The 27513-nt window shown below is 38.3% G+C and overlaps 1 long non-coding RNA gene across 1 annotated transcript in view; it reads left to right on the plus strand.

Moving 5' to 3' along the window:
• The window catches only part of LOC140912057 (uncharacterized), a 28534-nt gene extending 2679 nt beyond the window's left edge, over positions 1-25855 (plus strand). Inside the window, exons 2-4 of the long non-coding RNA XR_012159213.1 lie at positions 21171-21254; positions 24849-24894; positions 25730-25855. This is a non-coding gene — a long non-coding RNA (uncharacterized lncRNA). The remainder of the gene's footprint in view (positions 1-21170; positions 21255-24848; positions 24895-25729) is intronic.
• Positions 25856-27513: the final 1658 nt, after the last annotated feature.

Raw genomic sequence — 27513 nt, forward strand, 5'->3', positions numbered from 1 at the left:
TTCTGTGCATCATCTTTGCAGGCACTGTCAGAACTACTCTTATGGTGGTCTCCAGCTAAAGCAGCCATCAAAAGAAGTGTCCAGAAAGGATGATCAGAGAAACACCATCCAAATCTTGCTAGAGCAGAGAGGTGTATTTAGCATCTGGAATAAACACTAGTGAATCTTATGCCATGCATTTAAGCGTGTGGATAGATAGATAGATATAGATAATATCGATGATAGTGTGATTGGGCAAGGCCAGATGGCTATAGAAAAGTAGTGGGAGATAGATATATTAGCTCCAGGCTAAAGAAATCCCTGGTACCAGGATAAGTTAAATGGCAGCTGCTCCAGGTCAGTTAAGACACCTGAGGCCAATTAAGAACTTTCCAGAAGGCAGGGATAACGCTAGGTTGATTGGGACACCTGAAGCCAATCAGGGACTGGCTGAAACTAGTTGAAAGCCTCCCAGTTAGTCAGGTGGGTGTAGATGTCAGGAGCTATGGGAGGAAGTTGTGCTGTTGGAGAGACTGAGCAGGACACACCATATCAGGCACAAGGAAGGGGGCCCTGAGGTAAGGGTAAAGTGGAACTTGAGGAAGTGGGGGCTGCTGTGGGGAAGTGGCCCAGGGAATTGTATGTGTCATGTTTCTAAAAGGTCAGCTACCATAGCTGATACTATTAGGGTCCCTGGGCTGGAGCCTGGAGTAGAGGGTGGGCCCTGGCTCTCCCCTTTTGCCCCCTCCGATTAATCACTGAGACTGGGAGACAACAGAGACTGTGCAAGGGAGGATAGCTTCTCCTCACCTCTCTTGCTGGCTTATGATGAAAATGGCTCAGTAGACTGTGACCCTTGTCTCTAGAGGGTCACAGTGAGCATCTGAGGCTAGTGAAATCTGCCAGGAAACGTGCGACCCACAGAGACAAGGATAGAGCTTTGTCACAATAGATAGATAGTTAATTCTATATCTATCTATCTAAGTGCGCTTAAAAAAATATAAACCTTGTAAAACCAGGTTAACAGTACAGGAAAAATCTTAGTCTCAGCTTGACCTGTGAAAGCCAATTAACTACAATAGAATATAATCTGTTATAATATGAAATTATTACATCAGCATGTTAGTAATTACTTAAAATGCCTTTCATTTTTTATTACTTTTTGTAAATCTAAGGTTCTGAAATAATTTAGTGTTCCATCTTGCAATAACAATTGTCTCACACACTGTAGTAATTAGAGAAATACAATAGATTTCCAAACAGAACCATATGATTGAAAGCGGTACAACAGCACTGAACCTATAATGTAACTGTAGAACTGCAATATTAGTAAAAGGGTCTAATAGTAGCTTTGGACCAGATGGTGCTGTGATGGGTTTGGCCACAGAGACCCCCTTAGGACTGTCACCTGATGTGCTAAGATTGCCTCTGGGCCCGTTTTCCCTGACAGTTTGGGATTCCAGAACCCTGCCTTGTGGAGCCAGACAAGCTAGGCTGCTGAAACACAGATGCAGGTCTGGTCCATGCCCCCAAAACTGCAGACTTTAACCAAAAACTGCTCAGCAGGTCACCTATTTCCAACACCCAGACATCCAGCTCCCAATGGGATCTAAACCCCAAATGGGTCTGTTTTACTCTATATCAAGCTTACACAGTGTAAACTCATAAATTGTCTGCCCTCTATAACACTGATCGAGAAATATGCACAGCTGTTTAGTCCCCCAGGTATTAATCACTTACTCTGGGTTTACTAATAAACAGAAGTATAAAAAGTAGGATTTAAGTGGTTTCAAGTAATAACATACAGAACAAAGTAAGTCACCAAGCAAAATAAAACAAAACACGCAAGTCTAAACCTAATACATTAAGAAACTGTTTGCAGGCAAGTCTCACCGTCAGAGATGTTCCAATAAGCTTCTTTCACAGACTAGACTCCTTTCTAGTCTGGGCCCAATCCTTTACCCTGGTAAAAGTCCTTGTTAGTTCCAGCTCAGGTGGTAACTAGGGGATTTCTCATGAATGTCAACCTCCTTTGTTCTCTCCAACCCCCTTTTATAGCTTTGGCACAAGGCGGGAATCTTTTGTCTCTCTGGATCTTCACCCCTCCTTTTAAATGGAAAAGCACCAGGTTTAAGATGGATTCCACCATTATTCCTGGGCTGGCTTACACAAACACAAGAAGGCTTGCAAGTAAACAAACCCATTCACAGTTCATTGATTCTGAAGCACCCTTCCAAAGCACCCTTCCACTTAATGTATTTACATCAGTAATACAAGTTTATAATCTTATTTTCCGAACTCCAGACATAGAAATAATACATGGAAACAAATAGGATGAACACACTCATTAGATTATAACCTTTGTAATGGTACCTTACAAGAGACCTTTTGCATAAAGCACATTATATTCACACTGAAAGCATATTTTCATAAGATGTTATGGAGTGCAACATCACAGGCTCCATGAAGGCACAGGTCCATGTTGTGGTGGTGCAGAACAAGGGGGAAAACAGTAGAAAAAATTGTTCTGGGCTATAAAATGATGGAGGAGAAGAGCTTCCTAAAGGAGATGCAGAAGACATTAGATAGGCTGCTGAAGGGACACTGCGAAGGTCCGAAAGTTCTTCTACAGTAACCTTGAACAGTTTAGTGACATGAGGCATCCAGGTTCAAGATATTTGTTTAACAAGACAAAAATACTACTCTGTTGTTTAGAGAGAGAGATAAGAAAATAATAGCTGTTCAAAGACCGACAACAATTTGTGCTTTGCACTTGTCCCAGCATTTAGAGTGCTTGTGAATTCATAGATTCATAGATATTTAGGTCAGAAGGGACCATTATGATAGTCTTGTCTGACCTCCTGCACAACGCAGGCCACAGAATTTCATCCACCACTCCTACAAAAAAAACCTCACACCTATATCTGTGCTATTGAAGTCCTCAAATCGTAGTTTAAAGACTTCAAGGAGCAAAGAATCCTCCAGCAAGTGACCCATGCCCCATGCTACAGAGGAAGGCGAAAAACCTCCAGTGCCTCTTCCAATCTGCCCTGGAGGAAAATTCCTTCCCGACCCCAAATATGGCGATCAGCTAAACCCTGAGCATATGGGCAAGATTCATCAGCCAGATACTACAAAAAATTCTTTCCTGGGTAACTCGGATCTCACCCCATCTAATAGCCCATCACAGGCCATTGGGCCTATTTACCATGAATATTTAATTACCAAAACCATGTTATCCCATCATACCATCTCCTCCATAAACTTATTGAGTTTAATCTTAACAGACCCCCTTCCCAGAATTGTGTTGAGATCATTAAAAATAGTCAGTGACACTGATGAAAACAAGGAAAAAAACCAAAAAGCAATGTGGAGAATAGAAATCAATGTTCAGAAGAGGAAAAGAACAAAGTTGTCAAGGAAAGTCGTCTTTTTTCTTTTCTTAGCAGTTATTGAACATGGAAAATAAACAAATCCTATAAAAAAGTAAATTTATAATGAACATGGTTTGTCAGAGAGAAAGCAAGAATTGAAGACTCTGTACGAAGTTTTAGTTATAGTTTTATTTTTATTGACGTTCTTGAAGAATAAAAATAGGTGATAGAAATACATTGGGAAAAAATCCTCTGGGTCTAGCAGTTATTGTTACATACACTTATTTAATTCCAAGTAAAACAGTCTCCCACTGAGTCATACAATGGTAAAGATCTAATTTTATTACAATACTCCCTGTCATCCCAATTCTACAAGGAGCTCGTGTGGAGTTTATTGCAAGATGAGGAATTAGGCCACAATGGTCACTGGCAAATGCAAAGTCAAACAACATAGTTCCATACATTTTCTACTGCTCTTCTAACATATTTTCAGTGTGTCATACATCAGTATATTTTGGGTAGGTTGGAAATGTGGTTATTTAAAGGGAGAAAGTACATTCTGTGTTTGGTCTTTTATGTGGCACTGCTTTTATGTGATTTGATACTTTTCAATTTATCTTCTCATTGCTCACTTTTTTTTTAATTTCACTCTCTCCCACTATCCCTTCATCCTGTGGCAAGGTCTACACTAGAAAATTAGGTCAGTTTAACTACACCACTCAGGGGTGTGAAAAATCCTCGTAGTGGCATACTTAAAGTGACTTAAGTCCCCAGTGTAGACAGTGCTAGCTTGACAGAAGTATTCTTGCATCAACCTAGCTACTGCCTCTCAGGGAAGTGGATGACCTACCATGAAGGAAGAAGCACTCCCAGCAGGGTAGGAAGTGTCTACAAAAATTGAAGCAACTGTGCTGCTGTAGCGTTTCAAGTGTAGACAAGCTGTAAATGGTGATAAGACATAGTATCATCCAAGCACTGAGGTTTGGATAATAAGTTTTAGACGTGCCAGTGTTATACTAATGAGCATCCCAGGTGAGAGACAAAACTAAAGAAAATGTTTTGGTACTCGCAATCAATAGAGTATTTTATTTTTATTCTATTTCTTCCATGAGAAAATATTATGGACTTGGTTTTTAAAGAAGATGGATACATGCAACTCCCAGTGACTTCATCTGGAGTTGAGGTACTGCTCAGCATCTCTGAAAATCAACCCCTACCTGGCATGTGTTTTGATTTCATAGTCCCTAATTCTGTATTTCTTACTCTGCATGTTACCGTGTATAAATGATATACCTGCCAGCAAAAGGCAGAAGTACTTCTGACCTGGATTATATGCTAATTACAATTTATGTGATGCTTTTTGTTGCTATGAACGGCAGAGATATTGCCTAGCATTAGCTTTGATGTAGGCCCTGATTCATCCATCTGATAATCAGGCTTAAAAGAAGGTTCAGTTTTAGGTAGCAGTTATTATTTATATCACACTATTTATTTCATGGGAAGCATGAACTGTAGAGACTACAAGCCTTACAATTTCCTGGCTGAAATAGGTTACATCTGTATAATGTAGTAATGACAATTACTAGATAAACATGTTCTGTTGTTATAATAATTATTTCACTTAGAAATATACCCACATAATTAAAACTTGCTTTCTGTATGGAATGTAACTGTGATGGCTTTAGCATAGCTGGCAGTGGTGAATAAATAGCCAATTATCATTATTGTCATACTTTTTATAAGAAAGTTCTGGGTTCACTGAAAGGCTTCTATGACACTCCTTATTTATTACTGATGAATAGCATCCATGCTTATTTTAAGGTTTCTTCTTTCTATTTATAAGCTACTTATATTTTTTCTTCTCGGCAAGGACATTTCCCCCCTCTATTATCTTAAACTGGTAAAGAAATATATAGGACTTGACTAACATATTCACACTAAGGACACAAACAGAAATGTACTGCTAATGATAAGATTTCCATTGCTGAGAAAAGAAATTTACTGAATGCTAATTGTTAGTGGAATAAAGATACTTTGTAAGACAAAATATAGTAAATTGGCATTATTGTGTTAATTTCTGAGCTAAAAGTGGTCCTATGGGCTCTCTTGAGGTTAATGATAGGAGTTATAATTAATTCAGCCAGTTAGAAATATACTAGTTTGACTCTAGAATATTTTTATACAGCCTTTCAATGTGAATGCCTATTAATTTTTCATAGATTTGCCTTGATGGCTTTCTAGTTCCCCTCATTTTTGTGACATAGTTAAATGACAATTTAATTAAATAAAGCATTAAACCAGACTCCATACTCCCTAGCTAAATCTATTAATTTGCCTAGCTAAATCAGACTCTTTAGGCTAGCTATTGTTATTGATGTTACCTGGTTTGTATTTTTATTATTTTTTTAAATACAGAATTATGTGGTTCTTTTACCTGTTTTATTAGACACTTTTATGGCCCCAGTGCAAATTTTCTGGAGAGAAGAGAGGAGCAAATGCCTAACAAATCCAATTCAACAGTTATTCCAATAAAGGGCCAGGCTTTCACCTGAAATGGGATTTTCAACGAGGTTTAAAAGGGGTAGGTACCCAACCTTCAATGGAAATCAGTGGAAGTTGGTCACATAATTCCTTTAGAATCCCTTGACAATTTCAGCTCCACCCTATGAAAGTGAGATCCCTTGGCATGTCAAGACAGCCAAACAATGAGACATTCAAAAACCTCTGGCCACTTTTGAAAATGTCCTCCTTAATGAATTCCAAGGATCATACTCTGTCAACTCATGTGCAAAATTTCCAAGGAAGGCAATGGAAGTTTTGCATACATTTCAATGGCAGGATATTTCCCTAAAGGCAAAATAAATTATGTTTTTGGGGAAGGGATTACACTATAGGAAAAACCCAAATCCTGAATTGGATATTGAAGGGAAAGAGTGGAGTGATGTAGTTTCATTTCACTCCAGAGTAGATCTAGAAATCCATCTTGAAAGAAAACTAGTTTGTTTGTTTCCTGCAGTCCAGAAATGATGATGGTGATGTTGGTGTTTTGTTTTAAATTATTGTCAATGTGGGTTTTGGGTTGTTTTTGTTTGTTTGTTTGTATGTTTTGCAGAGCTATAATGTTGCTTTGATATGTAGCTTTTTAATTGAGCTGATTTAAATGCTTTTAGTTTTATTTCTTGTGGTAAATCAAATCCAATAAGTTATTTTTAACAACAATAGGCAGCACCTAAAAATATCAGATTTAGTTAAAAGTTTCATCCACAGGGAAAAGTCAACATCTTGCTCTAAATTGTGACTAAGGCATGGAAAAATCATTTGATGCAGAGGAGCACATAAAAACATTAAAGATTTTGAATTGAATCATCTGTAGGTGTTCTCCATGAAGGTTTATTAAATGCAGTCACATTAGATTAGATCTCTTATCGCATATTAAGAACTGGCATTATAGATCAATAATAAAATAGGATGTTTGTGACAACCAGAGAAGGACAAACCAGTTTGGATGAAAAGCAGTAAAGACAATGTTCTCCACAGGTTGGAATCTAATCTGAACTGAATTGTAGAAGTTAGGAAAAAATTAGATCGTTTCACCTCTTTTTAAAGACCTTGCCTCTTCATACTTGATTTTGGCCTGGGTGGGAAGTACCAAAATACTACCAGTGTAAGCGCTCCTAAGAGAGATGCTGTTAAGTATTACCATGTGTGCTTATGCTGCAAGATGCTGCCGCAAGAATTTCAAGATACCATTAGAGATGTGGCTTATACACACATCTTTGGAGAATCAGCTCCTCTCTTTCAAAGCTGCAACTCCTTTTTGCTCCCTACTTCTGCCCATTTGATGGGCTCCGTTGGCAGCAATCTGTCCCTTTCTTCTTCCTTACTCCTATTTTCTTCACACATGATTAGGGTTCTGAGGGATACACAGACAAATAAAGAGCAGACATTAGCCCTGATTATGCATGGTCTTCCACCTGGGTGGACCACTGCATTGAAGTCAGTGGGGCTCAATATTCAGGGGTCCAGCACTGTAAAGGGCAGCTCAGGATTGAGGCTTAAGAGGCCAGATGTGGAACCCTTACACTGGTGAGCACTTACTTGTATGAAGCCAGTAGAACTAACTTGAATGAGTAAGGTTTGTACAATTTGGTACTTATCCTTTAGCTCTCATTCAGGATTCCAACAGAAGAACAGTACTTTTGCATATGTGCATTGTTAAGTCATGTAAATTAAATCTCCAAAACAAGCTGCAGGAGAACAGTAAGTTAATTAAATTTCATATTTTCCCAAATTACAACAGTCTCTCAAAATAAAGGGTTGCATGTAATGTTTAATTCATAAGACTACAGAAATGTATTTTGTATTATCTCAACTAAACTTTGATCTTAAACCAGTTTTATATCTTCTTATCTCAAGTAAACTTCAATTCCTAAAGCTCCTATTCCTAAGCATGTGAGAATTATATATCTGTACATCAATATTTTCTAATCTTCTTTCTTTTACATGTTTGTATTAGTCCTTGTCCTGGAACTTACTTTTAAGTAAGCTTCACAATGTATTATTTATGATGTGTTCCAATACCAAATATTCTCGTGACCATTTCTACCACAGCAGATACTGCAAAGGCACTTTCAAATTGGTAGAAATCTTCTGTGGTGTCTATATGTATAGTCCTTTTATATATATTTCACAAACACCCATATAATGTCAATAGTTTATCAATGGCACCAGGATATCACCCCCAGATATTAAAATTAGTGGAAATTGGACAGGTTTAGAAATCTCAGCCTACATTATCTACTATAAATTAGGTGTTTAGCAAACAAATTTAATGAAAAAAGAACAGGAGTACTTGTGGCACCTTAGACTAACAAATTTATTAGAGCATAAGCTTTCGTGGGCTACAACCCATTTCATCGGATGCATAGAATGGAACATGTAGTGAGAAGACATATATACACATACAGAGAAGGTGGAAGTTGCCATGCAAACTGTAAGAGACTAATTAATTAAGATGAGCTATTATCAGCAGGAGGAAAAAAAACTTTTTTAGTGATAATCAAGATGGGCCATTTAGACAGTTGACAAGAAGGTGTGAGGACATGGGGGGGGGGATTCAATATGTGTCATGACCCAGCCACTCCCAGTCTCTATTCAAACCCAAGTTAATGGTATCTAGTTTGCATATTAATTCAAGCTCAGCAGTTTCTCATTGGAATCTGTTTTTGAAGCTTTTCTGTTGCAAAATTGCCACCCTTACCAATAGATTTCTTAAATTCTATACCTAGTAACATATTTACCATGTTTCCTAGAGAGTAGTGCATCTTCCTACCTTTGGCATGTTACCACATAGGAGCCTTGAATCAGATGGTATTTTAGGACTATCCAGTTTTCTCTCTCTTTTTAGATAATGAATTGTTTGATGGGACATTAGTGGAATGGACTAGCTGAATACCTGTGTCTATATGGGTAGCCCTGTGGACATATTTAAAACAATAAGGATGAAGTCTTGGCCCCGTTGAAGTCAATAGGAGTTTTGCCATTGAGTTCAGTGAAGTCAGGATTTCGCCATAAGTTGTAGCTTAACTGGACAATGCTTAATTCAGTTATTTCCCAACAAAACATTAGTAGAACATTATCCAGGACAGCACAATTAACTCCTAGAAGTTCTGGTACCACATTTTTTTCAACTGTATATGTTTTCACTCAGCCTATTACAGTCCATGCTTTAACTTGATTATACTTTCCTATCCGTGCTGCAGCATATACACTTAAAATAATCACGACAGTACTTTTCCGAATACAGAATTACCTTTTTGTTTCCTTAAAAAGAATACAAGAGCCATTTCCCCTTATGTCTCTCATTTCACTCTGGCACTCATCCCTGCAAATAATCATATACTATTTCCTTTTGCATAAGTTAGGGATAGGTGAAGTGATAAGAAATGTTAGTTTTGCTAAATTCATTGTAACATGTAAAAGTAGAGATACTTACAAATGATTCTTTTGATTGTTTTATATAAAAGTAAGAAAACATTTAGCGATAGAAATGGTACAAAGTTAGAACCTCATACATGTACACTGTTGAATTTAGGGCAGAGAGAATTTAGATTCAGATCTCCAGTCCAGCCCATCCCTATGGCTGAGGTCCAGGATTGGATCCTAAACCAGAAAGAGTATTTGCTAGTTCCAGTTTGGATGATATCAACATCTATGATGCCAATGGGATTTTATGGGTATAACTGAGGGTAAATCAGGAGGTTAGTGATTAGCCCTAACACAAACCAAAACATCCTTAAAGAAAAAGATACATACTTCTACTTTCAATTCCTTCCCCTTCTTGAGCTAAACTTTTTTCAGTTTCATACTACGGATTGCTGTGGAATTTCACACAACGATGGGATTATTTTAGCTCCAAGAGCAGCCTACCTTTTTCATAGTCACGTTCAGTTATTACCATCTCGACTCTGAAATCTTCTTGTCTTCCCAGTTCCTACCTCCCACTCTTTCAACGAAAAGTTCAGCTTTCATTGCCTTGAAGTCAGTTTAGGATTGGCATATACATTAACTAATCTAAAAAGAAGTACTATTGATACAGTATTCTTTATATAAATTATTGGTTAACAGAATCTGTTGCTTTTTTTGGTCCATAAAGTCTTGTGAAAAATAACAAGCAGTTAATTAAAATTTAAGTCATAACTGAATGTAACAAAATGTAAGGCTTTGTTGAAAAACTCAAGTGACCAGTGCAATGTTTACACCTACCTTTATAGCTATGTTTTCAAAAGAAGATACATCAGGTACACCTGCAAAAAGGGAAATAAACTCCACTCCACTCACACTTGTGTGTACAAATACTAACGCATCTTAAATATGTGATTGTAAACACCCAGACACTACTTTGGAGCTACACAATGTGCATGTACAATACCTGTTTTGTCTCACACTGTAGGTTTCTGAAGGCACAACAAAGACCAAATACATTGTTTAAGTTTACTAGTCTCCATTTTTGATCACTTATTACCCTTCAGCACAGTCGTGGTCACAATTTCATAGTCATGTGTGCACAGGCTGCAAGGAGTGGGATCACATTTATTTAATAGGGTTTTTGAAGAAGGCTGAGGGTAAGTTGCTGAAGATGAGCAGGAGCTTTTTTCAGGGGGCGGAGCGGTAGCTGGTTTACTGACTGGTTGAATTAATTGGTCCATACTCAATTCTTGTTTTTTGAATGCTGTTGAGTATATTATATATTGTAAGGTTAAAGAAGAATCTTTGCACCTTGAACTCTCTGTAGAGGTGACTTCTTTTTCACTATTCTTCAAATCTAAATACATATAGTAAGATGTAGAGTGCAATTGTTAAAAACATAATATATGTGCAATCATATTTGTGTACAATGCATTTGCACTGTGCACATTGTGGTGTGTATAAAATCCAACCTTGGATGTGCAAACCTCTTGAAAATGTAGCCCTTTATTTTAGTCTAACTTAATATCTACTCTATCTCCCATTTTATAAGTGGTATTGTTTAAAAATTAACCAAAGAGTTATCTTAAAAAGCAAACCATGAGCTTAAGTGCAGCTTATATTTTCAGTCTATTTCTTTTCTCCTTTACAGTTACGCATTCTAAACATACTGTTTTTCCATCTATAATTGTGTCCTAGAAGAAAGGAACAAATTATAAACTTTGTCTGGCAAAGAATGGGTGAAATTTAGTGCCCCAGAAATCAATGATAAATTCCTGTTGCATTCCACAGGGCCAGGATTTCACCCAGTGTTTTGGCTAATAAACATAGCTATATGTGCACTGAATGCCTACAGGTCATTTATCCTTTATGAATATGCCATTTCTGTTCATCTGCAGTGTTCTAAGGATACAGTATCAGGTAAATTATTTCCTATAAATGAATAATCATACTAGTTATTTTGTATTAACATAAAAATAATCAATGCACATGATGATTATTCTCCCCCACCTCTCCCCACCCCCCCAAAAAAACCTTGATAAGATATTTAGTGGGAACAATAGTAGAAGCTATGCCACAATGTACCACGGGAAAAAAATTAAATAAAAACAGTGAATAGGTCTCAGCATTGTCAGATCTATTAATAATTACAAATGGTAGGTCAAAGAAAAATCTCAGACTGTTTATCATAAATTCCTGCTATGCATATTTTAGTAAACATTGAAGATGACTTTTTTTCTTCAGGCTATGTTAGCCATATAATACCCTCAACATATTTTTACTTCTGGAGAAAATTAAATGTAGATATATTATTATTACTCCTTAAAACAATGTATTTAAGACATATATACTGACTAAGATCACCGAGCAGCACATATTTCACAATGTATAATATGGCTTTATTAAAAGCAAGCATTCAGATCACCTTTAAGTCCCAATAGGTACCTGCTACTAGTAGAAGCAATTATGAATAGTTTGTCATACACTTGTCTGCAAGCCCCTGCTTAACACTCCCCATAGCATTATAGAAATAGTTCTCTTGGCCAACAGAGGTGTGAATGGTTCTCTCCAGAGTCCATTTCTGTTCCATAACTGACTAAAGGAATGACTGCTTAAACACAAAACTCCCATTAGCATCAAGAGGAATTATGGTCTTGAATCAGGGGACAACATGGCAATTTGTGTTTATTTACAAAGAAACCTTTGAAACTTACTTTCAACTTTTTCATTTAGTTAGATTTCAGTACAGAGGTACTACCCAGAACAGAGACTAAATGTACTCATTTCAATAGTCATATCCTGTGGCTATGGATCCTCTGTGATTGAATTATACATGAACATAGCCAAGTATATTAGAAATATTTGTGTTACTAGCATTTGGGTAAATCATCATGTGGTACTGATGAATTTATAGTGAGAAAAGTAAAATATCTGGCATGTTTCAGATTATACTAAGGTCTATTCAAATGCCATCTTGTTTTCTTAATATAAAAAGCTAAAGGGGATAAATATTGCTTGTGAAAACAAATGAGAAAAAAAAAAGATCTGTCTTATCATTAATGTTTATTTAGAAAAGGCACATTTAGCAGTCCAATTTACATTTGTTTCAATGCAAAGATAAGCCCAATATATTTAGGGGGGGAAAGAATTGTTGATTCATGTTGATCTCTCAAGGTCCCTTCCAGTCCTACAATTCTATGTTTGTACCATGGTTTCTTTACCCCATTCTGGCAGAGTAAAAGGGCCCCTAAAGTGAGTAATGAAATGTATACTGTGATGTAAAAGAGAACAGGTTATATTATCATCCCTCTATCATTTCCCCCTCTATTCTGTCACACCCAAGCTGCTATATTTTTTCTCCTCTTGCTTTTTCATAATTGGAGTTAATTACTGTAGGTGACTTGAAGCTATGGTGTTATTCCCAATATAATCATAGGAATTTGAACTTTTAAGTTCATGGTAGGATGGATTATGGTTCTGTGAGGCCCTGGGCCAGAGCAAGTCCCCCTTGCAGTCCCCCCTCCAACCCCTACCCCAACACTCCTGCTGGGGAGCGGAGTCAAGGCACGGGGGCTTGCCCCGCTCCACCTGGTGCTCCTGCCGATGAGCAGGGTAAGCCCCCGTGCCTTGTCCCTGCTCCCCAGTAGAAGCGCTGGGCAGGTGGAGTGGGTTGAGGCATGGGGGCACCCATTTTTCCAGGGCCTCCCCAACTGGCTGGGGCCCCCGGGCATGCGTCCTGTTGGCCCAGTGCCTAATCCACCAGTGGATTTAGCTTAGAAGGCAAAACTGATTATGGGGACAATTGCGCTCTCCTACATAAAGACAGGTGAAGCTACCTAGACTGTAAACTCTCTAGGGCAAAGACCATCTTTACTGAACAGCACCTCGCACAATGGGGTCCTATGTGCTCCAAGATTACTAAAAAAAATGGACCCATATTGAGATGTGGATTATTAGAAATAGTCATCCTATTACCAACAGAGTACTTACTCCTATTTCCCACCATTACTGTATGAACCAATGACTGACATCAGCATCAAACTTCAGTTTGGGGTGTGCTAAGTGAAATTATGATCACTAAGTCAGATAGTTATGGACGTGGGGAAAATATAAAACTTTTATTAAATATTTATTCACTCTAGGTGCCATAAATATAAAGGGAAGGATAACAACCTTTATGTATGCAGTAACATAAAATCCCTCCTGGACAGAGGTACAGAATCACTTTACCTGTAAGGGGTTAAAAAGCTCAAATAACCTGGCTGGCACCTGACCAAAAGGACCAATAAGGAAAGAAGATACTTTCAAATATGGGGAGGAGGAGTGAGGTTTTTGTTTTGGCTCTCTGTTTGTTCTCTCTCTGGATAGAGAGAGAGAGAGAGACACGAAGCAGGTAAACCATCTCTTGAAAAGATACCTGAAATGATACATCTAAAATTAAAGAAATTGTAAGTAGAGGCAAGGAAATGTGTTAGATTATCTTTTGTTTTAGCTTGTGAATTTTCCCTATGCTAAGAGGGAGTTTTATTCCTGTTTTTTGTAACTTTGAAGCTAAGCCTAGAGGGGAATCCTCTGTGTTTTAAATCTTTTTATTTACCCTGTAAAGTTACCTTTCATCCTGATTTCGCAGGTGTGATTCTTTTACTTTTTTTTTTAAATAAAATTCTTCTTTTAAGAACCTGACTGATTTTCAGTGTCCTAAAAACCCAGGGGTTTGGTCTGTGCTCACTTTGTAACCAACTGGTTAGTATATTATTCTCAGTCCTCCCCAGGAAAGGGGGTGAAGGGGCTTGGGGAAATATTTTGGGGGAAACAGGGACTCAAAGTGGCCCTTTTTCCTGGATTTTTTGTCAAAATCACTTGGTGGTGACAGCAATAACATCCAAGGACAAGGAAAGGATTTGTGCCTTGGGGAAGTTTTAATCTAAGCTGCTAGAAATAAGCTTAGGGGGTCTTTCATGTGGGTCCCCATATCTGTACCCCAGAGTTCAGAGTGGGGGGGGGGGAACCCTGACACTAGGTCCGTCTATTCCAGGATGCAAAGCAAAGTGGTCACCTTCAGTCTTTCTAGGAGTCCCATCTTTTTCATCACTGGCCTTCCTCTATTAATCTAAAATTAGCTTAGTCCATCAACTTAACCTAAAACCTTTGTCTCTGCCAGTTTCTTAGAGTCTGCCTGGCATGGAGTTGTTGCACCTTCACTATCCCAGGCCTTTCTACCTCCTCCCATCTCTGTTCTTCTTACTTTATAGCTGGGCTTCTTTTCCTTATTGGTCTCAAGATGATTATAATTTTTCACTAGTTAATCTATGACCTGTTAGTCTATGACAGGTTGGGCTCTCTCCTGCATACAACCAAATTTACTTCAATTGGTATTTATCCACAAGAACTATTTCCAGGATACTTAAACACACAGAACTCCAGATCATTGGTCTCATTAGTACTGTGCGACTGGATTGGCCTCCACTGGACTCATCCATGGCCCATCAGGGCACTACTCACACTGCCTCAGAGTCTCCAGTGGTCAGCTACCACCACTCACAAAGTGCTTTAGTCCTTCACCTAAAACACTCTTCAGTCTCACCACTTCAAGAGTATTAAAAGTATAAAACTATGAGAAAACAAAGAACTCAAAATAGGGTCATCCAACAAGTCTTCAGTAGGACCCCACACATCTAGTCAGGGCTGTCTTCAAACAACCCGCCCTTTGATAAGTCTCTAAGGGCCCAGGCATCTCATCCACTAGGAAACTCCTCCAACTGGCAAGCCTTCTCAGCCAGATTCCTCTCAGAGATGGAAAAGCAGAGCTCTACTTTACTTCCCAGCTAGCTCCTAACTATCCTATGTCTTTTCACTTTAATTCCCTTCTCCACACCTGATTTCTGCTACAGGTATAGGAGTGTGGGGCTGATTGCATCTGCAGGCCCTTGTGAACCCCTCTTTACCAGTGTGAGACCAGTAAAACCCCTCACATAGTACAATAGTTGGTCAAATATTTAGGGCCACATTCTACCCTGATTTATACTTATACAACCCTATTGACTTCAATTTGAGCCATAGGGCCAGAGCCTCAGCAGCTGTACATTGGAATGGCTCCATTGAATGTTTTAATTGTACTTAAAAAATAACAGGAAAAGTACCTGCCCAATGTTCACTATGTTAATTGCCTTTATACAATAGTCACAGCTGGTTAGTGTAATATAGTGCTGATGACTTTGCAGTATGAGAAGCTGTTTTGCTGGAAAAAAAACATTTTCAAATGTCAGCATGAACATGGTTTGAAAAACATCAGCTGCTGTAGTTTTAGCTTCAATTTATGGCTTTATTACGTCCCCCCAAAATACCCTGAGGACAGATTCAATAAAAACTCCCTTTGTTTCAGGGGTGACATCCCTCTTCCCTCAAGGGAGCAAAAAACGTGTGAGGTTTGCTTGGGCTTCTGTAGCATGAAAGCTGGACACCGCTTTTATTGGAGAAAATAAAGCGATTTCTAGTTCTAGCCAGGGAGTATTTAGGAATAATGTTATATCAGGGCTCTGTAAGCATACCAGCGATGTGGACTAGGGGAACATGAGCTACCTTGGCTAGTGGCAGTAGAGCATACTTCTGAGCTGTTATGCTAATATGACTAGATGACCAGTCTTGTTGTTGGTTAGAGGTTCCTGGCACAGGAAGATTGTTCAGCTGTGTTGCATTGTAATCTTCTGCTATTTGGTGCACAGGCTGCCAAGGCTCCACTGTCCTACATGGGGAACACACCATTTTTGCAGCATAATCATGGTTTAATGGGTTTTTCAGCATTTAGTACTGGATTTGAGGAGCTGTGGCCTTCCACTTCCTTCCTCTCTCATACCAAGACTTAACCCCTGCATCCTGAAAATGACTATGGCACCTACCTAGCTTTGGGGAGCTGTGCCTATATGATGAAAGTAACTAGGGTCCAAAACCTGCCCTTAGATAAACATGTAACCTCTATTTATAGAGCTTACAAATTTGACCCACATTCTCCTTATGTCAATGAGCTCTACTGATCATGTTCAGGGAAAGTAGATGATATGCAGTGGGGAAGCACATCTGGTGGCCTGAGTAGGAAAATTAAAAAAAAAAAAAAAAATCTTGAAGAGCAGAGACCTGGTACACTTTTTTAAAAAAAAGAGATTTAGAGTTTGCACAGCTCGGAAGCAGGCAGGGACATTTTATTTAATGTTATCATGTTTAGTGTCAATCCATTTAGTAATAAGATGATGTTTTTCCCTGGTACTTTTTCCTTCTGTCCCTCATTTTCCCTATCTGGATAATGATACTTACCTTCACATTGAGATCTGCTGATGAAAAATGCTATAGAAGAGCTAAGTGTTTTTATTTACTAAAGATGGGTCAAAAAGGTACAGCTAAGTGCAATTACAGTGTTAAATACAACTGGAGGGACTTTGGTGCTTATAAAGAAGAGGAACTAACATAATAATAGAGAGCTTTGTAGAATAACATAGTACAGATGCTGTGTGTCATAAATATAAAGGTAAGGGTAACCACCTTTCTGTATACAGAACTATAAAATCCCTCCTGGCCAGAGGCAAAACCCCTTCACCTGTGAAGCGTTAAGAAGCTAAGATAACCTCGTTGGCACCTGACCAAACTGACCAATGAGGAGACAAGATACTTTCAAAGCTGGAGGGGTGGGGGGAAACAAAGGGTCTGTCTGTCTGTGTGATGCTTTTGCTGGTAACAGATCAGGAATGGAGTATTAGGACTTGTTAGTAAGTAATCTAGCTAGAAATGCGTTAGATTTCCTTTTGTTTAAATGGCTGGTAAATAAGCTGTGCTGAATGGAATGTATATTCCTGGTTTTGTGTCTTTTTGTAACTTAAGGTTTTGCCAAGAGGGATTCTCTGTGTTTTGAATCTGATTACCCTGTAAGGTATTTACCATCCTGATTTTACAGAGGTGATTCTTTTACTTTTTCTTTAATTAAAATTCTTCTTTTAAGATCCTGACTGCATTTTCATTGTTCTTAAGATCCAAGGGTTTGGGTCTGTGTTCACCTATGCAAATTGGTGAGGATTTTTATCAAGCCTTCCCAAGGAAAGGGGGTGTAGGGCTTGGGGGGAAGACGTCTCCAAGTGGGCTCTTTCCCTGTTCTTTATTTAACATGCTTGGTGGTGCCAGCATAGGGTTCAAGGACAAGGCAAAGTTTGTACCTTGAGGAAGTTTTTAACCTAAGCTGGTAAGAATAAGCTTAGAGGGTCTTTCATGCAGGTCCCCACATCTGTACCCTAGAGTTCAGAGTGGGGAAGGAACCTTGACACTGTGCTATGTAAATTTCAAGTCACTCTCAATGTACAATACACAGTATAAAATATATTCATCACTAAACTAGGTATTATGCCATTGAAAGTGTTGCAGGTCTCTCAGTGGCATAATATCTATTCTAGACGTAAATATATTGTACACTGTCTATATGAGAGGTTTGATGAGCCACATATTATTAGAAAACCCCTACTAAGGCACAAGCCACTGAATACTTTATGTATCTGTTTATCCTTGATAATGCAGCTATACATACGGCACAGTCAACCTTCTAAAAAAAAAGTCAGGAATCATCTATCACAGCTTTGGGCTGAAGACACTGACTTTTATTTGCTAAAATCTTTTCTTCCTGAACACTATGACAGTTGGGCTCAGAGTGCCTGTGCTGCTGAGCTGAACTCTGCCACTGCAACTATTCTCACCTACTACAGGACAGGCCCAACGAAGAAAATAACAGAACGCCACGAGCCATCACCTTCAGCCCCCAACTAAAACCTCTCCAAGGCATTATCAAGGATCTACAACCTATCCTGAAGGATGACCCATCACTCTCACCTATCTTTGGAGACAGGCCAGTCCTTGCTTACAAACAGCCCCCCAACTTGAAGCAAATACTCACCAGCAGCCACACACCACACAACAGAACCACTAACCCAGGAACGTATCCTTGCAACAAAGCCCATTGCCAACTGTGTCCACATATCTATTCAGGGGACTCCATCATAGGGCCTAATCACATCAGCCGCACTATCAGAGGCTCGTTCACCTGCACATCTACCAGTGTGATCTATGCCATCATGTGCCAGCAATGCCCCTCTGCCATGTACATTGGTTAAACTGGACAGTCTCTACGTAAAAGAATAAATGGACACAAATCAGATGTCAAGAATTATAACATTCATAAACCAGTCGGAGAACACTTCAATCTCTCTGGTCACACGATTACAGACATGAAAGTTGCGATATTACACAGAAAAACTTCAGAAACAAACAGATTCCAATGAGAGACTGCTGAATTGGAATGAATTTGCAAATTGGATACAATTAATTTAGGCTTGAATAGAGACTGGGACAGGTTGAGTCTTCATAAAAAGTAACCTATTTCCCCTTGTTTATTCCACCCCCCCCACACACACTGTTCCTCAGACGTTCTTGTTAAACCCTGGATTTGTGCTGCAAATGGCCCAACTTGATTATCATACACATTGTAAGGAGAGTGATCGCTTTAAATAAGCTATTACTAGCAGGAGAGTGGGGTGGGGGGAGAGAAAGCCTTTTGTAGTGATAAACACCCATTTTTTCACGGTCTGTGTGTATAAAAACATCCTCACTGTATTTTCCACTTTATGCATCCGATGAAGTGAGCTGTAACTCACGAAAGCTTATGCTCAAATAAATTGGTTAGTCTCTAAGGTGCCACAAGTACTCCTTTTCTTTTTCCGAATACAGACTAACATGGCTGTTACTCTGAAAACTGACAAGTTGTTGGGTTAGTTTTGTGATCATCAGAAGAATTACCAACTCCCATTTTACCATACTTTTAATAAAATTTTATACTGATAAAACAGAAGGGTGCAAGTATCAAGATTTATTTAATTACATTTCCACCCACACAAATCTGTGATAAAGCATAGTTTGCAGTGTGATTGAGGAAATTACATAGGAACTGCCTGAACACAATAGCCTGTAAATGGTGATAATGAAAGATTCAATCTGCTTTGAAGGTAGTGGGTAGCACACAGACATCTGCTCTTACATCTCTTTTTACTGTTAACACAGAAAACACAAAGAAACCAGAATCCTGAAAATTTCCAGTGTGTTTAATATATATGGTAAACAGTATTAAGAAACTGCCCTAGAGTATAATGATACTTTCTCTGTCACCAGTTCAAGGTCTTTTTCAGTTGTATTTATAAAGAAGTTGAAATTGAGGTAATATGAGTACTATGATGCCACATGATAAATAAGAAAGCAAACAATATAAAGGAAAAGCTGATGTAATTTGAGGAATTTCCCTTCCTCAGCAACTGTGTGTCTAGGAGTGAATTCCATCCTTCATAACCTTTTAAAAATCTCTAGGCACAGTTCTATGTTTGTTAGAGTTGATTTTTTGTTTAACAATTTTGACTTTTTTTGATGAATTTTGTGGCAAATTTTCAAACTTTGACCAAAAAGTAGTCTGACATTTTTGCAGGTGGTTGTTGTTTTTGAAAAATGTAACCTCAGGCTTTTGACCAGCTATAGAATTGCTTGACATTTTTTAAACATGAATGAGAAAAGAAAGCTTTTTCTTGCATGATAATTGGGAGAGCTGACTGAAAAATGGAAATTGTGTGGGTAAAAATTTTCATGAAAATTTGCCCCCTTTTTTCCATCAGCTCTCCATTTAGTGAGCAAGAAAAATACAGTACATTTAATGGAGTACTAGTGGCACCTTAGAGACTAACCAATTTATTTGAGTATAAGCTTTCAGGAGCTACAGCTCACTTCATCGGATGCATAGCTGTAGCTCACGAAAGCTTATGCTCAAATAAATTGGCTAGTCTCTAAGGTGCCACTAGTACTCCTTTTCTTTTTGCGAATACAGACTAACACGGCTGCTACTCTGAAACAGAAAATTTAATATAACCACTGACTGTAGTGTATCTAATACTATGCCTTGATAAGTAATAGAGAATTCTACGTTATTTTCAGTGTTTTTTCAGTTCTTTTATTGAGTAACATGGGGCAGAAAATCTAGGTGCACAAAATAAAGTATACAGATTATTTGCTGTACAGAAAAAGGAAAACAAATATAATATAAAAATCATACTGGAGTGACAAATTATTCCAGTCTCCCCTCCGCCCATTATATAATGTTCAAAAAACAAGGTTATTTTACCCATGTGCTTTGTACATTTATTAGTTAACTAACTGTGATGCTGGCAGACCAGGTCATGCCAGAGTGTAATCAGGCCAATTCACTTGTGTATTATAGATCAAAGTGATTGTTGAAGGTAGAAGAGTGCATTTGGTGTTTAGACTTCATAAAAGGAATGGGACGTTAACTTGCATTGTTTTCACTTATCTGTATCCTGTTATAATGCAACAGCAAACATTTATATTGTTTATACCCCTCTGACTAAATAACCCATCAAAGAAGCCTTGTGGAATGCCAATGAAGGACTTTAACCAAAAAAACCCTGCTAATTTCAAAGCAAGTGGCTATTGTTTGGGATGACCAGAGGTTAAAGACTTAAAGTGCATTCCTCACTCACTGTCATCAAAGGAAAAGCCCATGTGGGTAGAGACACAGTCAGCTTGTTTTTTGTCAGAAGAAGCTATAAATATGGTTTCAAAGAAAGATCCTTCATCTCCAGAGATTTTGGACTCTTACAGGGAAGTGTATCAGATACAAACAGAGAATCTTTTCCCCTGAAAAGACATGGGGAAACTGGCAGTTTATTACGTCACTGCCACCATTTGGAACTTCAAACTCTGACACACCAGTACATATATTTTACCTGCTTTAACCTCTCAATAACTCTCATTTTCTCTTTTTAGCTAATAAACCTTTAGTGAGTTTACTATAGAATTGGCTACCAGTATTGTCTTTGGTGTAAAATCTGGAGTACCAATTGATCTGGGGTAAGTGACTGGTGTCAGATAACCTGATTTGGTGTTATTTTTGGCTGAAGTGATCTTTTATCACAAAATTCAGTTTGTCTGGGTGGAAAGATAGACTGGAGAGTTTAAGGGGACTGTCTGACTCCATGATAAGACTGGTAGAGATTTCCAGGAGTTCACATTTGTTTCTGGTTTGGTGAAATCTAATTATGGAACACACCACCAATTTGGGGTGTCTGTCCTGTTTTGAGACAGTCTGCCTTGAGGTGGGTATTCACATGTCTGAGCCACTCCAGACAGTGTGACAGTAACTATTTTTGTTTCAGTTTAAAAAAAAAAAAAAACACCATTTTTCAGGGTTGGTTTTTTTTTTTAAAAGCATTAACCTAGAGGTGAATGGAAAGTTTTAGCAATTAGTTACATATTGATTTAATTTCAGCACACAAGCGTAATTAACAGAGTTATGTAAAATTGGTAATGAAATAGTGCTACTGAACAGAAAAATAAATAAATTAGAAAAATCCTATTTTGGATGGAAAGTGTTTATGGTTTAACCTCTGAAGAAAATATAGTGCTTAATACCCAAGGGGTATGTGATGTATAATGTTTCTCTGGAACACCAACATGTTTCCTCTCACCGTATTTTCCCATCAATGTGGATTTTTACCAGTCAAGGTTTAAAATAAATCTGACTCTACACAGAGGGAACTTCAGGGCTACTACATCTCCCCAAAAAGAAAAGGAGTACTTGTGGCACCTTAGAGACTAACCAATTTATTTGAGCATAAGCTTTCATGAGCTACAGCTCACTTCATTGGATGCATACTGTGGAAAGTGTAGAAGATCTTTTATACACACAAAGCATGAAAAAATACCTCCCCACACCCCACTCTCCTGCTGGCAATAGCTTATCTAAAGTGACCACTCTCCTTACAATGTGTATGATAATCAAGGTGGGCCATTTCCAGCACAAATACAGGGTTTAACAAGAACGGCTGGTGGGGGGGGCGCGGGGGTTAGGAAAAAACAAGGAGAAATAGGTTACCTTGCATAATGACTTAGCCACTCCCAGTCTTTATTCAAGCCTAATTTAATTGTATCCAATTTGCAAATGAATTCCAATTCAACAGTTTCTGGCTGGAGTCTGGATTTGAAGATTTTTGTTGAAGAATTGCAACTTTCATGTCTGTAATTGCGTGACCAGAGAGATTGAAGTGTTCTCTGACTGGTTTATGAATGTTATAATTCTTGACATCTGATTTGTGTCCATTTATTCTTTTACGTAGAGACTGTCCAGTTTGACCAATGTACATGGCATCATGTGCCAGCAATGCCCCTCTGCCATGATTACAGACATGAAAGTTGCAATTCTTCAACAAAAAAACTTCAAATCCAGACTCCAGCGAGAAACTGTTGAATTGGAATTCATTTGCAAATTGGATACAATTAAATTAGGCTTGAATAAAGACTGGGAGTGGCTAAGTCATTATGCAAGGTAACCTATTTCTCCTAACCCCTCCCCCCCCCAGCCGTTCTTGTTAAACCCTGGATTTGTGCTGGAAATGGCCCACCTTGATTATCATACACATTGTAAGGAGTGTGGTCACTTTAGATAAGCTATTGCCAGAAGGAGAGTGGGGTGGGGGGAGGTATTTTTTCATGCTGTGTGTGTATAAATGATCTTCTACGCTTTCCACAGTATGCATCCGATGAAGTGAGCTGTAGCTCACGAAAGCTTATGCTCAAATAAATTGGTTAGTCTCTAAGGTGCCACAAGTACTCCTTTTCTTTTTGCGAATACAGACTAACACGGCTGTTACTCTGAAATACATCTCCCCAGTCAATCTCACATCTCCGTAGGGACTACTAAATATTTTAAATGGAAATTAATGATTTTCTTGCCACATTTGCAAACAGCAGTTCAGTGAACCATACTCTCTGCTTCACTGACCCTCTCTGCCCTGTATTTCAGTTCCCATTTGAGACATGATTTTAATTTTTGATGAGGCTTTAGTGTTTGGATCTCAGCAACACTGACCTCGCAGCAGATGAGAGACTGGCTTACAGTCTGAAATGAGTCATCCTGCATTGCTGAAACTACTTGCAAATGTTTCAATAAGAATAGGTTAAGGTATGGGGGCCACAAGGTGGTTTGTGTTTGGAACATAATTCAATTTATTTTTTACTGGATTTTTTTATTCAATCACAAAATGATTTAATGAAAGAGATGGAAGAAAGATTATATTTTACCAAGTTGGATAAAGAAAGAAAGAGAAGAGAAAATGATATACAGAAATAAAGTGAGGTGTTGTTGTTAACCTATTTCCATAAATTTGCATTATGCTTTAAAAAATACAGTACACACAATCAATATCCTGAAAATGTTACAATCTGTATTTGGAAAAAAAAACCTAAATCTAACATTTAAAAGTAATACAAATATAAACAAATATTATTTTAACCTAGTTACAATGACCTGGGGTGCAGGTTGAAGGAAGCAATAATGAAGGGAATGAAAAGTGAAAAGTATTTAGTGTCAGACTTAACCTACGGCTATCAGGTGAAATAAGAGGAAATCAAGTGGCAAGGTGGCTTCAAAGGAATGAAGAAATTTCTTATAATGAGGCAGAGCAAGGGAAACAAATCTCTCACTATGAAACCTCAAAATAGGCAGGGAGGAATGGGTAAATAGGAAGGTGGAACAGGTGAATAATAATAGGTCAGTGAGGTGGGGGAAGGAGGTGGTATATGCAGAGTTTTGAAAACCAGGACAGTAATTTTGGCTTGGATATGGCTCCAAAGCCAGTGAACTGGGGAAGATATCTTACTTCCTGTAGTAAAATGTCATGTGGGCATAGCATTTTTGGACCTCCTCAGTAGAATTTTAAAAGACCATAAATGTAAGAAGAATTACAATAATGTATTTGTTTCTTTATTCCACTATGTCACAGGATATGTCACCCCTCAAGAAGAGGTCTAACAAAGGGTGGATATTCATCATGAGACCCAGACCTGCTCCCATTGTAGTCAGTGGGAGCTCTGCTATGCTATGAACTGGAATGGGATCAGACCCTATAAGGGCTATCTTTTGTGCTGAACATACTAGAAGTTTTCGCAAAGAGAAAAGGAGTACTTGTGGCACCTTAGAGACTAACCAATTTATTTGAACATAAGCTTTCGTGAGCTACAGCTCATCAGTGTGCATCTGATGAAGTGAGCTGTAGCTCATGAAAGCTTATGTTCAAATAAATTGGTTAGTCTCTAAGGTGCCACAAGTACTCCTTTTCTTTTTACGAATACAGACTATCATGGCTGTTACTCTGAAACTAGAAGTTTTGTCGCTATTATCCTAGCATGTTTTCCTTTTGATCCAAAAAGGAGTGAAACCTAATTTTCTGGAGACAAAAAATAAATAAAAATAGTGCACTGAAAAAAAAAAAAAAGCTAAACCACCTATCTTTCAGAGAGTAGTTTTAATCAAGCTAATTAAAGATAATGCAAACATGGAAATGTGATTCAGATTTTATTTTAAAGTGATTTGTCACCAGGCAGTGGTTTTTCTCCTCCCCATGCTTTCACAACTCTAATATGACTTTTTTCTTTTTCCTTTGCTAGGGCTGAGTACTATGACAGGCAGCAGGATTAATGATACAACGCAAAGGTCCTGTTATTTAATAGATAACTATATCATAACAAACTGTGTGTAAAACAATAAATGTTTCCTGCAGTGCTGTTAAAGAGCTAGTCTGTGGGCCATAGCATTAATGTTCTATGGAAAGCATTTGTAAGGCTTACACGCTTCTCCCTGGCCCATTTGTGATGCTGCTATGATACTGGAGATGTAACATTTCATTCTGTTCCAACCATTGCTATTACACATGTTCCCTATGGGTCACCAAGGGCAAATGTGTTGATTGGCGTGTGTTGAAGAAGTTAATAAGGGGGCAGCCAAACTCCAGCTAGAATTGCCACCTGTCAGATTTTTACACAGATAGGTTTCTGAAAGCTGTGTTGGGAGTTAGGCCACAGACAAGCAATACTGTTTGATATTTTGTTAGCAACTTCCAGGGTCAACTATAAAGTATGCATTTTAAAATTCCTCCCTGTTAAAATGGATGGATACTTGCACTGCACTCCTATGGTGCAGGCTATTGGTATTAAAATGAACAATCTACTGGCTTTGTGGAAACCATAATTGAGCACAGTGGTCTCATATTGATTTCAAACATCCTTCCTAATTAATTCTGCTGTCGATAAGCCAGCCCATCAGATGTCTTTCAACCAATGGATCAAACCTAATATACGCTAAACTGTAAAGATGTCTTTCAACCAATGGATCAAACCTAATATACGCTAAACTGTAACCCTGAATATGTTGACTTTGTTAACCTAGTTACCATATTCAAAGGCAGAAAAAATTGTGTAGGCTTATTCCTTTAAAAGTAAAGTACTAAATATTATATTCTAACATGTTTGTCTTGCTTTTGTCTTTCCAGAATGAATTTTCACTGGTCATTTCCCAATTACTGTGCAAGTGAATCATTTTAAAATGACACTATTAGTTTTCAATAAATGGCAAAATCCTTCTAAGTGTGTCTTGTACTTAGTAATGATTTGTGTTGAGCAGAAATGCTGGAGCAGTGTTGTTGGCCTTTGGCTTTCCAGTACAAGTGTAGTACACATTAATGGCTCTGTAAGTGTGTGTCCCCTTCAGAGATGAATTTGAGTAGAAATTCTATTTCAGATGCGTTCAAGGGCAAAGCAAGCTGTTTAGAAAGTGGAGATGGTGAGAAATTGGCTTGTCAGACGCTCTCATTGTAGGCTTCTTGAACAGAGTCTCCCTCGTTACTGACACATGCTGCTGTTATGGGTAGGAGGACTCCCTCCCCCCACCATAAGTGCCAGTAATCCATCCAGTGGGAGCTCGAGGTTGAAAAAATGCTAAAAGGTGGGCTTTTGTCAGTGAATGAAAACAGACTAGTTTATCGTAATTTGGGCTTCAATGCATCCTCCCAGGGCATTGTATTAAGGGATTAGAAGTGATCCTGTCATCTGTCAAAATGCACTGTCCCTTTTTACCCTTAGCATTAGTCAGTCTCTGTCTGAAGTCATGATTTTGCAATATTATGCCCAGATCCTTTCCTGAAATGCAGGAGCTCTTAGCCTAACTGAGGAAAAGGGTGCAAAGGCTCTTTAAACCAGGCTAATCTTGTGATGCAGTTTGCTATAACAGCCCCAATAGGCTGCTTGACACTTACAATCAGTGGGGAGCAGTGCCATCCCCCTTTTCGTTCTAGCTACACCCCCTAAGATGTCAGGCAGGAGAGGGGTGGCATAGGAGTCACTAAAGTGGCTCTATAGCCCTGACAAGCCCTTGTGCTGTGATCTCAGTGTAGAGTATTCCTCAGGTGATATAGAGCCACTTTACAACTCCTATACTATCTCCTTTCCTCCACCATTCCTTCCAGGAGTCAGATCCAGGACTGCTTTCTCCCCAGGGAGAGATACAAGACGGCTATAGTATTTATCACTGTGTTCTTACCATAGCCAGAATAAAGAGGCTGGCCAGACAAATTGTCCGTGTGAATTTTTTGTTCAAAACCTTTAAGGAATAACTACATAAGACTTTTTTTTCCCATTTGTTCATTTTTTCAGAATGTTTCCTAAGACAATGATTATAGCTCTTTTACCCCGTTTAAAAAAAAATGATTAAACAATCTTTTCCACTCAAAGCGCAGAACAAGTACCTTGAATCTCCTGTTTGCTGCAGCAGATTGCTACAGTAACAACCAAAGAGAAGACTCAATTAGCTTGTGAATAATCAGAAAATTCACAAAAGTTGGTGGGAAAAAAAAAGAACAGGAAATGTTGTAAAACAACAAACCAGCACCTCTTTGTTTGTTAAGGGTTATATACTTCCCATAATGTTTTCCTTTCATAGCACTCTGTGGGGGTTTTCTCCTCATTATTTATGTATTTATTTTAAAATAATAAAGATTATGTGGTAATCTCTAATTTGTGAAACAGATTAAATGTTATTCCTCTCAAATTGTCAGCAATCTGTATATATTCTCTGTATATATTTCACTAATGAAACACTGGCTTTTTGCCAAGACAGAATAAAGTCACTAACATGGTTATAGTAAACCTTGTAACAAAAGCAACCCAGTTTTTATTACAGATGAAATATATGTGTGAACATGAAAAAGTTCATGTAAGTGTCTATGTTATGGACAGGCTTAAATTTCATGAGGATGGGGTAAGCAGACAAGAAATGCAG

The sequence above is a fragment of the Lepidochelys kempii genome, chromosome 5 (genome assembly GCF_965140265.1).
Source record: "Lepidochelys kempii isolate rLepKem1 chromosome 5, rLepKem1.hap2, whole genome shotgun sequence".
NCBI classification, from domain to species: Eukaryota; Metazoa; Chordata; order Testudines; family Cheloniidae; genus Lepidochelys; species Lepidochelys kempii.